The sequence below is a fragment of the Artemia franciscana genome, chromosome 4 (genome assembly GCF_032884065.1).
Source record: "Artemia franciscana chromosome 4, ASM3288406v1, whole genome shotgun sequence".
In the NCBI taxonomy this organism is placed as follows: domain Eukaryota; kingdom Metazoa; phylum Arthropoda; class Branchiopoda; order Anostraca; family Artemiidae; genus Artemia; species Artemia franciscana.
In genome coordinates, this window is record NC_088866.1 from 45,276,404 (window position 1) to 45,290,652 (window position 14,249).

Sequence of the window (14,249 nt, forward strand, 5' to 3'; positions counted from 1 at the left end):
TCTTTCCACCATGTATGGTACTCTTCTAGTCGTGCATGGCAAACTTTCACCACACATGGCGCACACACACTGGTAAAAATCATTTTGAAACTGGATTTTCAAACACATTTCGTTCCGTATGCCTACAATTACTTTATGCACAGGATTGTGCCATGTTCTACCCTAAGTTAATTGGAGCACCAAGTTTGTACTCTTCCTACAGGTTAATTTTCTCTCGTTAATAACATTTTGTGTCGTTTTCTTTTTCAGACTAAATCAACAATTAACAATTTAATATGCTGTTTTACAGTTACGTAATTATGGGCTGAATGCTTGGATGGCACCAATGAACGTCCTTGCCTTCAGCAACTCCGGTTAAATACCCAAACAGATGTATTAAATTATAGGTTGCAATCAATGTTGCCAAATGGTATAATGTGTGAAGAAAGAACTTTTATCTGAACCTGATAGAACTAACAAAAATGACTAACAAGATGTGTCAGTGTTCTTTTTCACCTCATTTTCACCGTTTTTTGCTTTTTTTACTATTCTTTCATCGACTGAAAAAAGACCAGATCTGCCAAAAATACTTATTTTAGCCAATATTATTTTCATTAAAAAACCAAAGTTCTTCCTTTTATATTTATTATGTTTATCATAAAATATATTTGAAATTATGCTAAAAGTGGAAAATTTTGAAAGCTTGCTGGAGTTTTTAGTAAAATTGCAGTAAGCAAAAGACTCCCCATAAAAAAATATCTTAAAATCATAGCTATCGAATACACTTGCAGTGATTTGCCGATTCGACGCTATAATTCTCATTTATTAGCTTTTTCAAAAGCGAATCTAGAGTAAAGTCAGTGGGGGGAGCCAATATGGCAAGGGCACCAATAATTGACCAAATTGATAATTTCATTTAAAAAAATAGTAAAAAACAGAAAAGGAGGAATAGAATACCAAGAAAAATCTTGGGGAGGAGGTCCCCATTGGCCTCCTGGATATGTCAATTCCCTCTTTATATACAAAAAACTGTAAAGATACAGGACAAAAGAGGACAAAACATAAAGAAGAAAGAAACTCGCAGCTTTTAAACAGCGCAAAATATTTTATTAGTTCTATATTTTAATTCATCGAGAATTGACCACACTACAAAAAAAAATATTCAAAATTTAGAATGGTATTACATCAATGTGTAAATCCTCCTGGGGCAAATAAAACAGAAGAAAACTGGATGGCCGAAGAGGTAAAAATTATTTAGCTTAAGAGGTTGAATCTTAAATTTAAGTTGGCCAAAAAAAATTATCAAATATTATTTTTTGGAATTACCACAGCAAAGTTAGATTCCTGTTTCTGTTTTTAAATTAATAATATTTTTTCAAAAAGAACTTTATGTGGACTTTCCCTCTCCCTTATTTATTTATCAGTGACTGAACATAGGCTAATACTATAAAATACATACATTTTTCTAGTATCTAGTTGATTTAGAAAATCCCCTCGTTGATGCCGACAGAGGTATAGGGGCAGATTCTCACTAGCTTGTACTTATTCATCACAATACAAAATGTCTAATGTAAAATTTTGGCTGGATCTAGACAAGGCCGTGTCCAGTATTTTGTTTGGCGGGGAGGGTGAGGGTGTAGTGTTATAAAAACTTTTAAAGACGTATCAAAATTGTTTATAAGCAATTTTAGTAGGTTTCTACGAGTTAGAAGAAAATATTGGGGGAGAGGATTTAAACCCTCTTCCTCCTGGGAACAACCTTGCATTTAGGGTTAACGGCGGAATGAATGTTTTTAGAAGCTGATCTTTAATCTCTTTTCCAGCTCTTTGGGTATAACCGTGAAATTGTGTAATACTCTGGCATTGCGTAAATATGGTGTTGAAATTTTTCCGGAAAGTAGAACACATAACTAAAACTAATCAGTTGTTTGAAAAAAGTCAGAAAATTAAGGATTAAAAAAAAAAAATGAACTAACAACACTAAGATGATTTTTAATTTTTTAGAAAAAAAAAATCAAATATTGAACTGATAAAGTTCATAGAAGTTTCGTACGGAGGGGGATTGGTATACTAATTGTACCGTACTATTTTCTTACCCTTATCTCTGTCTATTATCTTGAGTGTGTGTTCAGCATTGAGAGAAAATCGGGAGGAGGTTCCTAGGAGAACCTCTTTTTATGAATAAAACAGAGCCGCTTTTATCCAATTTTTTTTTTGGACGACACATCCCGGGAGGAAGGGCATCAGCAGAGAGACAAAATAGGGAAAACATATTCAGAGAACTTCTCTAAGGTTCTTTTTTAGCCAACGCCGGACCTAAATCATTCGTTTGGCCTAAGGAAGCTGGAAAGCAAAATGCCCTACAATTTTCCTTTGGTTAAGAATTAAACTGTTTCGAATGTACCAATTCTAATTTAAAAGACAATATAATCTGATGATATCACAGTCATGTTGACTTTTGCTTGAATGCTAAACAAGACATATTCTGATGGTATCCAAAGTTGTTCATTCCAAAGATCAGAAATCAATCATCGTCCATTGTCTTCTTTGTACCTTTTTTACGAGAAACTCAAAATGATTCATCATAAGACAGAACTACAAAAACTCAGCTCCGAATAGGATATTCATGACCTTTGATCCCTCATTCACGGATTATAGACGCCAATGGTGGCCTTGAATAGGGCTTCAGTGGGTCGATTTCATCTTCATCCTTCTACTTGCTACGTCTTTGGCGGCGCCTCAGAAAAAAAAATCGCTGCTGTCAATTTTGACCAAGAGGGGCGGATTTTTCTATTCAGAGTGCAACATTTGAGAGAAAGCTTTAATCAAAACATGTTCTAAAAGCTAAAAAATGAACACGTGTTAAAATCTCGTAAATTTAAGCATACAATGCCAAGAATTATTTTATATGATTGTTGACAATTTAAAAAACCAGTACCCTGGCAAACCAAACAAGGTCGCAATGGGTGAAGAATCTTTGAATAGTTTTTGTGTAAATTTATAAGCATGATATACATTGAATTTGCACAATAGCACCCTTTTGTGTTTGCTTACCATCACGTTTGTTCACACTTATTTGGTTTGAATACACTCATTAATAACATAACTGGTAAATAGCTTGTGATGAGTTAAGGCATTGCGCAGTTTTAAGCTTGGTAATTAATTAAAAAAAAAAAGGCTTCGTCAGCAAACAAACTATCAGCACTGAACAACTAGCACAAATAAAGAAATACAATTCAAAGTCAAAATAGAATGACTACTAGGGGACTGGAAAATCCTCAAAACTCTCAAAGATAAATTTACAAATTCAAACCAATAGATAAGGGTGTACCTTACATCAATGGCTACCAAAGGAGGCAGTTAACGAATCTGTAGAGGGGCAGGGATTTCTATTTTGAGTGAAGATGTCAACAGTTATAAGTTTAAAATTTAGACCAGAAGGGGGGGGGGGCTGGTTTATTTTTTGTCTTTTTGTTTCATTATGAATCGCCAAAATGAAATGTTTTTCACAATATGGGAAGGAGGGGCTTCAGAACCGTACTTAAGTACTATTCTAAATAACTTACTTTTTAAACTATCTAAAAGAAATAATATACCTCCAAGATACTTGAAGTACCAAGGACATCAAAATGTAAACGGTTTTACCTGCTGGACCCGTCTAAAGTCTGTCAAACAGTTCGTAGTAACGAACTGTAAGTAAGAAGCGATGGGGCTCAATATTAACCAAAACTCTTTAGAAACAGCGTCTTTGTAACAACGGATACATAAAAAGAATTGAATTTCGATTCTTATTCAAAATATAAAAGATTCATCAAATTCAATGTTTCTCTTTAAAATTTACAAGCCTTGGAAAATTTGCCCAATTTTTGAAAGAGGGCGGAAACACCCCTAAATATCAAGGGATCGTAATGAAAATCACACCATCAGATTCAGCATATAGATCAGTCAATCAATCAGTTTATTCAATCGATAAATCTACGAAAAAACACTTGAACATAGTCCCCGTACTCTATGGCCAGGAAAAAAACAAAGGAGAAACAAAATGAAACAAATACTAAAAAAAGGTATTTTCAATGTAATGTATTTCAAACTTTCCGACTCAGCACACACACACACAAAAAGAATAAAAATCCCAAACATTAGTAGATTTTAAGATCCCCCCCCTCCGAAAAAAAGATGATATAGGACAATATCATGGATTAAAGAGAATTCCAAATATATAATTGAAAACAAGCCACAAAAATGCTAAACAGAGTCAAAACCCCTCAGAACAAACATTGCTAACCAGGCTAGGTAGGGTCATCCATCCCCCTCAATAAAAAATTATAAACATAAAACATCAAAAAATTAAAAATTTCTTAAATTTCTTTTGAAACTACCAAATGAGTGACATTCTTGAGCTGACTCAGGTAGGCTATTCCAAACGATATTAGAAGCAGTTAATGGATTAAAGTCAGATCTCACCGATGGAGTAAATAAAATATTAATATTCCTTAAATTGTTAAGATGATGCCGAGACCTATCAGTAACGAAATAAGGAGTAATTTGAAGGGCTGTGGGAACATCATCTTGAAGTTGATGAAAAGTGAATGACACGCACGAAAGAATGTACAGAGACTGCAAATCAAGTAATGAGATAGTTGGATTGTTATAGAACACTTTTGTTTCCTGTATAAGCCTTCTTGTCTTCTCATATAACATAGACAGTGGTTTCAAAAAAGAAGAAAAGTTGACATCCATATAGTAGGGCAATATCAGAGAATATAACTGTAGAGGTTTCAATCTCCAATATGTAAAAACGTGGAATTTTACATTTTTCACCAGAAGCAAGATCACGGATGCGGGTTTATTTGTTTTTATGATTGTTTCAACCAGAGTTGATCGTATTGAACCAAATATCCTAGAAGATTGGAAGAGGATTCATTTGATCAGATATCAAAAGTTCTAGTGCCCTTTCAAAGTGACCAAAAATATTAGGGATAGCTGGCCCTCCTCCCACGCCCATTTCCCCCAAAAACAACCGATGAAAATTTTGAGACAGCTATTTTTCTCAGCATAGTCAAAATATCTAATAATTATGAAAACGAGGATCATTTAACATCTCCTCCCATAGACCCTGGGGAAGGGGTATAAGCTATGAACTTTGCCCATTGTTTATGCATAATGTTGGCTATTGGAAAGTATATAGATACTTTCCGGGGGATTTTCTTAAGGGGGCAATTTTTTGGGGCGGGAGGCTACGTCGGAGGATCTTTCTATGGATTAATGTTTCGTGAGGGAAGGTATTTTCCTTGGAGGGGGAGCTGAATTTTCAAGCATTATTTAAAGAACGATCAGAAATTAAATGAAAAAGCAAGTTTCTTACGTGAAAGTAAGGATCAACATTAAAACTTAAAACGAACAGAAATTATTACAAATATGAGGAAGGTTGCCCTCTCCTCAATACCCCACTCTTTACGCTAAATTTTAGCCTTTTGTCCTAATTCCTTATGAGCAACTCCTGGAACACAAGGGCTGTTTAATTAGAATCAGAAGCTTTTTTAAGCACTAAAACTTCAGCGTAAAATGTGGGGTACTAAGGAGGGGAGAACCCTCCTCATTTAATTTATACCTGGGACCCACAGTTTTCCAAGAGTTTTCTTTGTGTTATTATAAAATTTAAAGTTTCTAGATCAATAGCACATTTTAACAGTGTTGTGTCGCAAAACTGATTAGCTAAATTTAAAATAGCCTTCCCCCCAAAAAAAAAACGAAAAAAAAACAAAATTAAGAATATCCTGATCCCCACAGACAACTATAAACTCAAAAGAAAGCTACACATTCTTTTATTTTTGGCTGATTATTTTTCACTAGCGTTTTCGTTTTAATTGACAATTACTCCTCTATTGGTACCCTCCATAGCTGCAAATGGAGTTTTTCTTGTTAAAAATTTAATAACTGTATATTTTTTTATGTAGATTTCCACTTGTACCATTCTACGCCTCAGATTTCAATTTTTTCCTTTCCTCGGCCCTTTAACAAAATTCCAAAGACCTTTAGAAGCTAGATACTTATACAGTTAATCTAGGTAGCAACATCCAATAAGCATCCACTGACAAAACTGTTCCGTGAGAATAAGCAGAGCCATTTGCCGAAGATAACACAGGAAGTGTTATCTTCAAAAAGGGTTTGGGGGGGGGGTAACTGGCATCCTCTATAAAGCAATATTAGGATGGTCAATGAGTTTTATCATGGTTGCAGCGGTGGCTGCAACCTAGTAAAGAGTGAACCAAAGTCCATAGTAACCAAAAATTAAAAATCGCGTTTAGAAAAAAAACTGCCCAGTGAACAAAATTGTCAACTGACGCACTGAATCAGGAATGATAGCTATTACTTCGGTTCTTCTTAAAAGTAAAAGTTTATTGCGAAAAGTAATCTATAGCGATTTCCAAAAAAGCCTCCACATCCTTCAAAAATGGTGTAAGATCAAAATGAAAAGTATACCATTGGAATCATCGTGGTCAAAAACCTTGTACTGGGGAATTACAGTCCCCCTCCTTGAACAAGAGGGAAAATCACTTTTTTACACTGATCTTTTTACACTGGTTCACTTTTTACACTTTTTACTCTTCTTACACTTTTTTACACTTTTTACACTTTTTTACACTTTTTTACACTTTTTACACTTTTTACTTTTTACACTTTTTTACACTGATAGCACTGATCTGTCTCCCGTTTATTTTCATTTTTTTTCAACTACATTATTGGGCTACCAGAACATCAAAGAGAGTTGCTTAATGGCTCAAAAACACTATTCCTCATATATTCGTGATTTTTATACATTTTGCTATCTGTAAGTGCCATATGGAACCAAAATGACACTTTTTGAGCCATTTCCCAAGCTCATATAAAAGAAATTGCTTATATTTACGTCTTTCATATAAATTACACCATCAGCAAGTTCCAAATGGCACTAAAACGGTACTTTTGGTGCCGTGTTTCAAGTAGAAAAGCGGGAGCTATTGGGCTAGCAGAGCTTGTAAGCGTGATGTTTAATGGCTCATTTGAAAGTTATTGCTCATATATACTTGCTTTTTTATTTCAATTTTACAATTCATAATTGCGGTAAAGCACTGAAAAAAAACATTTTTGGTACCGCTTCTTAAGTGGAACAGATCTGAAGTACAAAACAGGTATTATTGTAATAGTTATGTTCCGGAACCCTTTACTGGAGGTTTAAAAGAACCCCTCCTAGCCCCCTGACTAAGTTTTAAAAATTGTCTGCTCATCAGTAAGCTACTGAAGCATTAGCAAGCTACCACACCATCGTAGATAGATGTTTAATGGCTCAATTAGAAGCTATTGATTGCATTCAATAAGTTTCTTTTTTAATTCTGTTAGATTTTACAGTCTTCAATGTTAACTAGTTTCTGGGGAGGATTTACAATGAACTCTTTGTCATGGCTGAACCATTAGCTGCTACTTAGTAAAAAGCGAAACGCAGCCCATAAATAACTAAAAGTAAAAAAAAATGCTAAAACGGTTTTTTCCTTCTTTTTGCCAGGACTAGCAAGTTCCTAGAACATCATAGAGAGATGCTTAAGAGCTCATTCAAAATCTATTTCTCATATGTACGTGGTTTATACAAACTCCACCGTCTGCAAGTGCCATATAGCATGAAAAAATCCTAGCGGGCTACCAGTACATCTTACATAGATTTTTGATATCTCATATAAACAATACTGCTCATGTCTACGTTTTTCTTATCAATTCTACCATCTGAAAGTTTCAAATGGCACAAAAAAAGGCACTTTTGATGCCATGAGCCAATCACTCAGCTAGGAAAGCCGTCCTGGCTGAGTGGTTGACGCGGTGGCGTAGGAATTCTTTGTTCAAGGGGCAAGGGTTCAATCCCAGTTGTGACCAGTAATTAGCTTGGGACGGGAGTCAGTGGCGTGACTCCGTAAGATCAGCCAGAGTCGACCCAGCTCCAAATGGTACCTGGAAAAATGTGGGGAAGGTAAGCAGGAAGGGTGTCTGAAAGCTCAGGATGGTTGGCCCCCAACCCCCTCATTGCACTTCCTGGCTAAAGGGCCATGAGACGTAGTTTAACACCGCCAGTTTGGACTTTAAGGGTCTAGTGCCGTCTCACTTTTTTACTTACATATGTTTCAAAAAGAAAAGCTGAGGCTAGTGGGCTACCAGAACTTTTTAGATTGTATTGTATCGGATTAACGACGCTTCTTGACTACTAAGGTCCCTGCGTCGGCCCTGCAGTGCATTCCTGCAGCATGATTCGATCTATGGGTCCCGTATTACCAAGCTAAGGTCAAACCCACTGCGCCACCACAGATTTCTAGTCTTCTAGTTTTTGCTAGTCAGTAGGCTATTTAGAAAGCCCTGTGTTCATCATGGCTTTTTCAGGCGAAGTCCGCCGATTAAAAACAGCTTTTTGCTCATCGAAAAACAAACGTACCTGAAAAAAATTTACTGTTTTGTGAAGTATGGATAATGAACTTTATGTTATAGACTCAAAGTTTTTCGTAGCTGTTAAGGGTGTTTGCAGTATTTTCTAGATGTGTCTTATCTCCCATGGATTGGTGATTGTTAGAAATTCTAGTTAAAAAAAATTTTCCAGCTGAAACTAAGGAGTGACATTAAAACTTAAAACGAATGTACATTATTAATAAATAAATCATTATACATTACATTATATAAATAGAAAATATCATGGCTGCGTTGTTTCTACATTGTATTGTAATCAAAAGCAAACAAATATTAATTTAAAAAACAAAGTTTTCCGAGGGAAGTAAAGAGTGACGTTTGAAGCTTGGGTTAGTGACCCCAAAAGTGACCCCAACAGCTAGTATATATATATATTTATATATATATATATATATATATATATATATATATATATATATATATATATATATATATATATATATATATATATATATATATATATATATATATATATATATATAATGAAATATATAATGAATATATATATATATATATATATATATATATATATATATATATATATATATATATATATATATATATATATATATATATATATATATATATATATATATATATATATATATATATTAGATAGGCTGTGAGGTAGTAAGTTTGGTCTGTTTTATGTTTCAACTTCGCTTTTTACTTCCCTCGGAAAGGTTTTTTTTTAACAGGAACTACAAATGTTTATTGCCACTTTACAGTTTACTGCTATCACATTTGCTGTACTATCATAATTCAATTTAAATATGCCTATTGTTATTGAGATCAGGCCTATGCATAATAATAGGGCAATAAATCCTGTGAAACGCATTCTTACGCATAATAGCTTTTAAAAAATCGTTGCAAGAAAAGCCACCCTCATCGGGTGAGTTATCACTAACTGAATAGAGAGAAAGTATTGACCCTGGTCGCTGATCTTATCACAATGACCTTGCTGAAGAATATGGGGACAAAGAGATGTCTAGTCTAGTATCTTCGTGTAAAACAGGATGATATCTAAACCCTGGAGAAAGCTGTAATTTTGATACTGTTTTTTTCATTTTGTCAAAAACTGGTAAAGCAACTAGTTTTATTGCAACGTGATGCATTTATATTTTGCACAGTCTCAGAGACAGTTTGATTCAATAATTGGCACACTTTATTCTAGTAAATTTTAATCTTAAGGTGCTTCCATGTGTCAGCTTTTAATCTCCATTGTCTGTCTTCTATGGCCAACAATTAAAATACATTTCGTAGTGATTTAAAATATTCTTTGGACATTGTTGTTCGTTACTGCCTGTCATTTATACATATGCATTTAGAAGCAGATATTTACGCATGTATATTTATGTATACAAATTTATTATTGGTTTTCTTGCGGAATTTTTCGACATTTTTTAAGATAAATGTGAATCACAAATTCAAAAAAAAAAACAAAAATGAAATAGGATATGCTGAGGCCCTTTTAGTTAGCAGCCCAAAGACCACATATCATGGACGCATTTTATGTTTGACATTATTACTGACACAATAGACATACTTGTATTTGAAATTTTACTTGTCAGTTTTAATTATTTTCCCTTCCTTTTATGACAAAATTCATTGCTCCAGGTCTCTATAACATTAGCTACCAGACCAGGGGTGGATGAAGAGTGAAATATTGGGGAGGCCCAATGTAACAAGGGTGCCAATGAGTAAAATCTTGGAGGGGGGGCTAATGTGGCAAAGGTACCAATAATTGACCAGTTTGACAAGTTTTTTTCTAAAAAAAAAGTAAAAAAAAGGATAAGCAGGCACCAGACAGATCTTGGGGGGGGGTCCCCCTGGATCCTCCAGTGCAACAGTCAATCATTTACCCTGATTTTCTTTCTAGAGTTGCATATGTTGATATTCCCTCTAAAAACATCAAAAGTCAGCCTTTAAGGGATAACAATCAATCGCAAGTTTTTCCAACTAAAAGTAAGAAGCAACATTAAAACTTAAAACGAACCAAAAATATTACGGATATGAGAGGGGCTGCTCCTTCAAGAAATTGAAATCGGGAAAACTCTTCCCGCTGAAAACACTCCCTTTCAAGAAATTCCCCCTTTCCTCCCCCCAAAATTCCATGTTTTTTCTTCAATATCAAATATTATATTGAACAAGGGACAAATGGCGTGACTTCTAACCCTTCCCCCAGGGACTATGAGGGGTAATTTCGTCCAAAAAATTATACTTCTAAGACTTTTCACGTATGCTGAACAAAATAGGTACCTCAAAATTTTGGTCAAATGTCTTAAGGAAAAAGTGTAGTGGGAAGAGGGGGGCTAGTTCCCCTCCAGTTTTGGGTATCATTAAAACGGCATTAGAATTTTTACTTTTTTCAAATGTCAACTCTCTTGATCTTCTAAGACCATTGGTCCTTCCCTGTCATGTCTTGGAAAAAAAAGAAACAAAAAAAATTAAATACGCATCCGTGGTCGTTCTTCCAGCAAAAAACCCAAAAATCCTCATATTTGTAGACAGGAGCTTGAAACCTCTGTAATAGGTTTCCCTGATATGTTGAATCTTCTTGTTTGACTTTCATTAAGATCACTTGACTCTATGGCCCAACTAACAACTAGACATTTGTTGTCTGTGGATGTGAACCTATGGATGAGCATTTGCGGCTATAGTTGTCCCAAAAATGTTTTGGACAAATCAATTGAATATATCCTCCCTGGAGACCTATTTTGCGACAAAATCATACCAGAGTGTACAGATTCAGTTTCGAGAACGTTTCCATTGTCGCAACTTTCCACCAAAATCAACGATTGTTAGTTGGGTTACGAAGTTCAGGGAGCATGGGATTGTAGTGCACCTATGTTCTAAAGCTACAGGAGGAACTTATTCAGGCATGAAAAACAGTGCAATGAAAGAAGAAAATATTGCTGAAGTGAGGGACTACACTGTCCCTAAATGTTCAACTAAACGCCAGAACACGCCACAATGACTTGTCATTCCGAATTCCTGCGTCTACGCGGTGATTCCGTGGGGTTTTGTCCTACTGAGTCCCTTACTGTAGCAATATTTTCTTCTTTCCTTGCATTCCTTGTATATCCTTGTAGCTCTTGGCTGTGTCTACGCACTGATTTCCTTGGGCTGCGTCCTACTGAATCCCTTACTGCAGCAATCCTTGCATTCCTTGTATATACTTACATTCCCTTGTCATGCCGAGTTCTTGGCTGTGTCTACGCACTGATGTCCTGGGACTGCGTCCTACTGAGTCCGTTACTGCAGTAATGTTTTCGACTGTCCTTGCATATCCTTGCACTACCTTGTCATTCCGAGTTCTTGGCTGCGTCTAGGCATGGATTTCCTAGGGCTGCTTCCTACTGAGTCCCTTACTACAGCATTTTCTTCTGTTCTTGCATTCCTTGTATGTCCTTGCAATACCTTGTCATTCCGAGTTCTTGGCTGCGTCTAGGCATGGATTTCCTAGGGCTGCTTCCTACTGAGTCCCTTATTACAGCACTATTTTCTTCTGTTCTTGCATTCCTTGTATGTCCTTGCAATACCTTGTCATTCCGAGTTCTTGGCTGCATCTACGCATGGATTTCCTAGGGCTGCTTCCTGCTGACTTCCTTACTACAGCAATGTTTTCTTCTGTTCTTGCATTCCTTGTATGCCCTTGCAATACCTTGTCATTCCGAGTTCTTGGCTGCGTCTACGCACTGATTTCCTTGGGCTACTTCCTACTGAGTCCCTTACTGCAGCAGTGTTTTTCTCTTTTTCTTGCCTGAATAAGTTCCCCCTGTAGCCTTAGAACATAATTGCACTTCAGTCCCATGCTCTCTGAACTTCGTAACCCAACTAACAATCGTTGATTTTAGTGGAAAGTCGCGACAAGGGAAACGTTCTCGAAACTGAATCTGTACACTCTGGTATGATTTTGTCGCAAAATAGGTCTCCAGAGAAAATATCTTCTATTGATTTGTCCAAGACATTTTTGGGGCAACTATAGCTGCAAAAGATCATCCATAGGTTCACCTTTCACGTCCTACAGCAGTAAGACATTTGTAAAAAAAAGGATTGTTTATCGAATAAAACATGGGTACGCATCTTTTTGGGTCACCCTATAAAACGAACAAAAACTATTCCGTATATGAAAGGGAATATCCCCTCCTTACCGTCCCGCTCTTTACGCTAAAGTTTGACTCTTTGTCATAGTTTAACTTTTGAAAAGAATAAAAAACTTTAGCGTAAGGAGTGGGACGTTAAGAAGGGGACAGCTCCTTTCACACACGAAATAATGCCTTGTCGTTTTAAGTTTCAATGTCGCTCCTTACTTTCAGTTGAAAAAACTTGTATTTTTATTTAATTACTGAACGTTTTTGAATTAATGTATGTTTTGGTTTTGGTTCACTGTACATGAATAATTAAAACAAAGTTTGCATTTATTTTTTTTTGGCTAAATGGCTTCCTCATGATTTTGATAGTACGATTTCGATAAAAACAAAGGGGTGGGGAAGGAGGCCTAGTTGTCCTCCAACTTTTTGGTTGCTTAAAAAGGCAATTAAAACTTTCTATTTCTTATGAACATTTTATTAGTAATAAATATATGCAACTTACAAATCAACTAACGTAACATTCTTCTATATTTGTATGTTTTTGTTACGGATATGTCAGGGTTCGTCCCCTCGTCAATAACTCACCCTTTTTCACTAAAGCTTGAATTTTGTCTCAATTCTTTAATAATGACCCCTTAATAACAAAGGTCGCAGAATAAATAGTTAAATTACCAGAAATAATTTAGCGTAAAGAGCGAGATATTGAAGAGGAGACGAACGCCCTTATATACTTAATGGTTTCTGTTCGTTTTAAATTTGAATGATGCTCCTTGCTTCCAGTTGAAAAAGCTTTTTTTATTTTTTTTTCTTTGTTTTGTTTTTAAATAATGATAAAAAATCCTGCACCCCTTCATGGAAATTCTTTTCCTTATGATAAATTTCTCCATGGAAAGATTCTTCCACGTAGCCCCTCCCCCCGTCCCCCCAACGCAAAAAGTCCCCCTGAAAGCGTCTGTACGCTTCCAAATAACCATTACTATATGAAAACAATGGTCAAAGTTTATAACTTGCAGCCCCTCCCCCGGGGACTGTGGGGGGTTAAGTCGTTCCCAAATACATAGTTATTAGGGTTTTCAATTATGTTGAACAAAATGGATATCTCAAAATTTCCATCCTGTGACTGGGAAAAAATGAGCGTGAGAGGGGGCCTAGGTGCCTTCCAGTTTTTTTGATTACTTAAAAGTAACACTAGAACTTTCAATTTCAGTTAGAACGAACTCTCTCGCGACATTCTAGTACCACTGACTCGATACAATCACCCCTGAATCTGATGGTGTGATTTTCGGTAAGATTCTATGACTTTTAGGGGGTATTTCCCCTATTTTCTAAAATAAGGCAAGTTTTCTCGGCTCATAACTTTTTGTGGGCAAGACTAAACTTGATAAAACTTATATATTTAAAATCAGCATAAAAATGCAATCGAGCTTCGGTTACTATTGAGCCGCATCGCTCCTTACTACAGTTTGTTACCACGAACTCTATGATGCCTCACCCAAACATAAATTTTGGGTTGACTTTTATTGTACAACCCTAAGATGCAAACATAATTTAATGTTTTTCTTTGAGAATAAATGATTTTGATGGGGTCTATCCTAGATAGGATTGCATCAGCCCTTAACAGCCCCTAAATATACAAATTTGTTCTCGATTTTCATTATCAACGTGTTGCTGAATGTCGAGGCTGGTATGAGA

General features: G+C 35.7%; 1 long non-coding RNA gene across 2 annotated transcripts in view; it reads right to left on the bottom strand.

The window, feature by feature from the left end:
* Nucleotides 1-441: 441 nt before the first annotated feature.
* Nucleotides 442-14,249, bottom strand: part of LOC136026491 (uncharacterized) — a 46,061-nt gene continuing 32,253 nt past the window's right edge. Inside the window, exon 3 of one of the 2 annotated variants that reach the window (XR_010617310.1) lies at nt 442-2,823. This is a non-coding gene — a long non-coding RNA (uncharacterized LOC136026491). Of the gene's footprint in view, nt 2,824-5,773; nt 8,435-14,249 lie in introns of those variants that run through there. The other variant, XR_010617309.1, reaches the window with a different exon arrangement.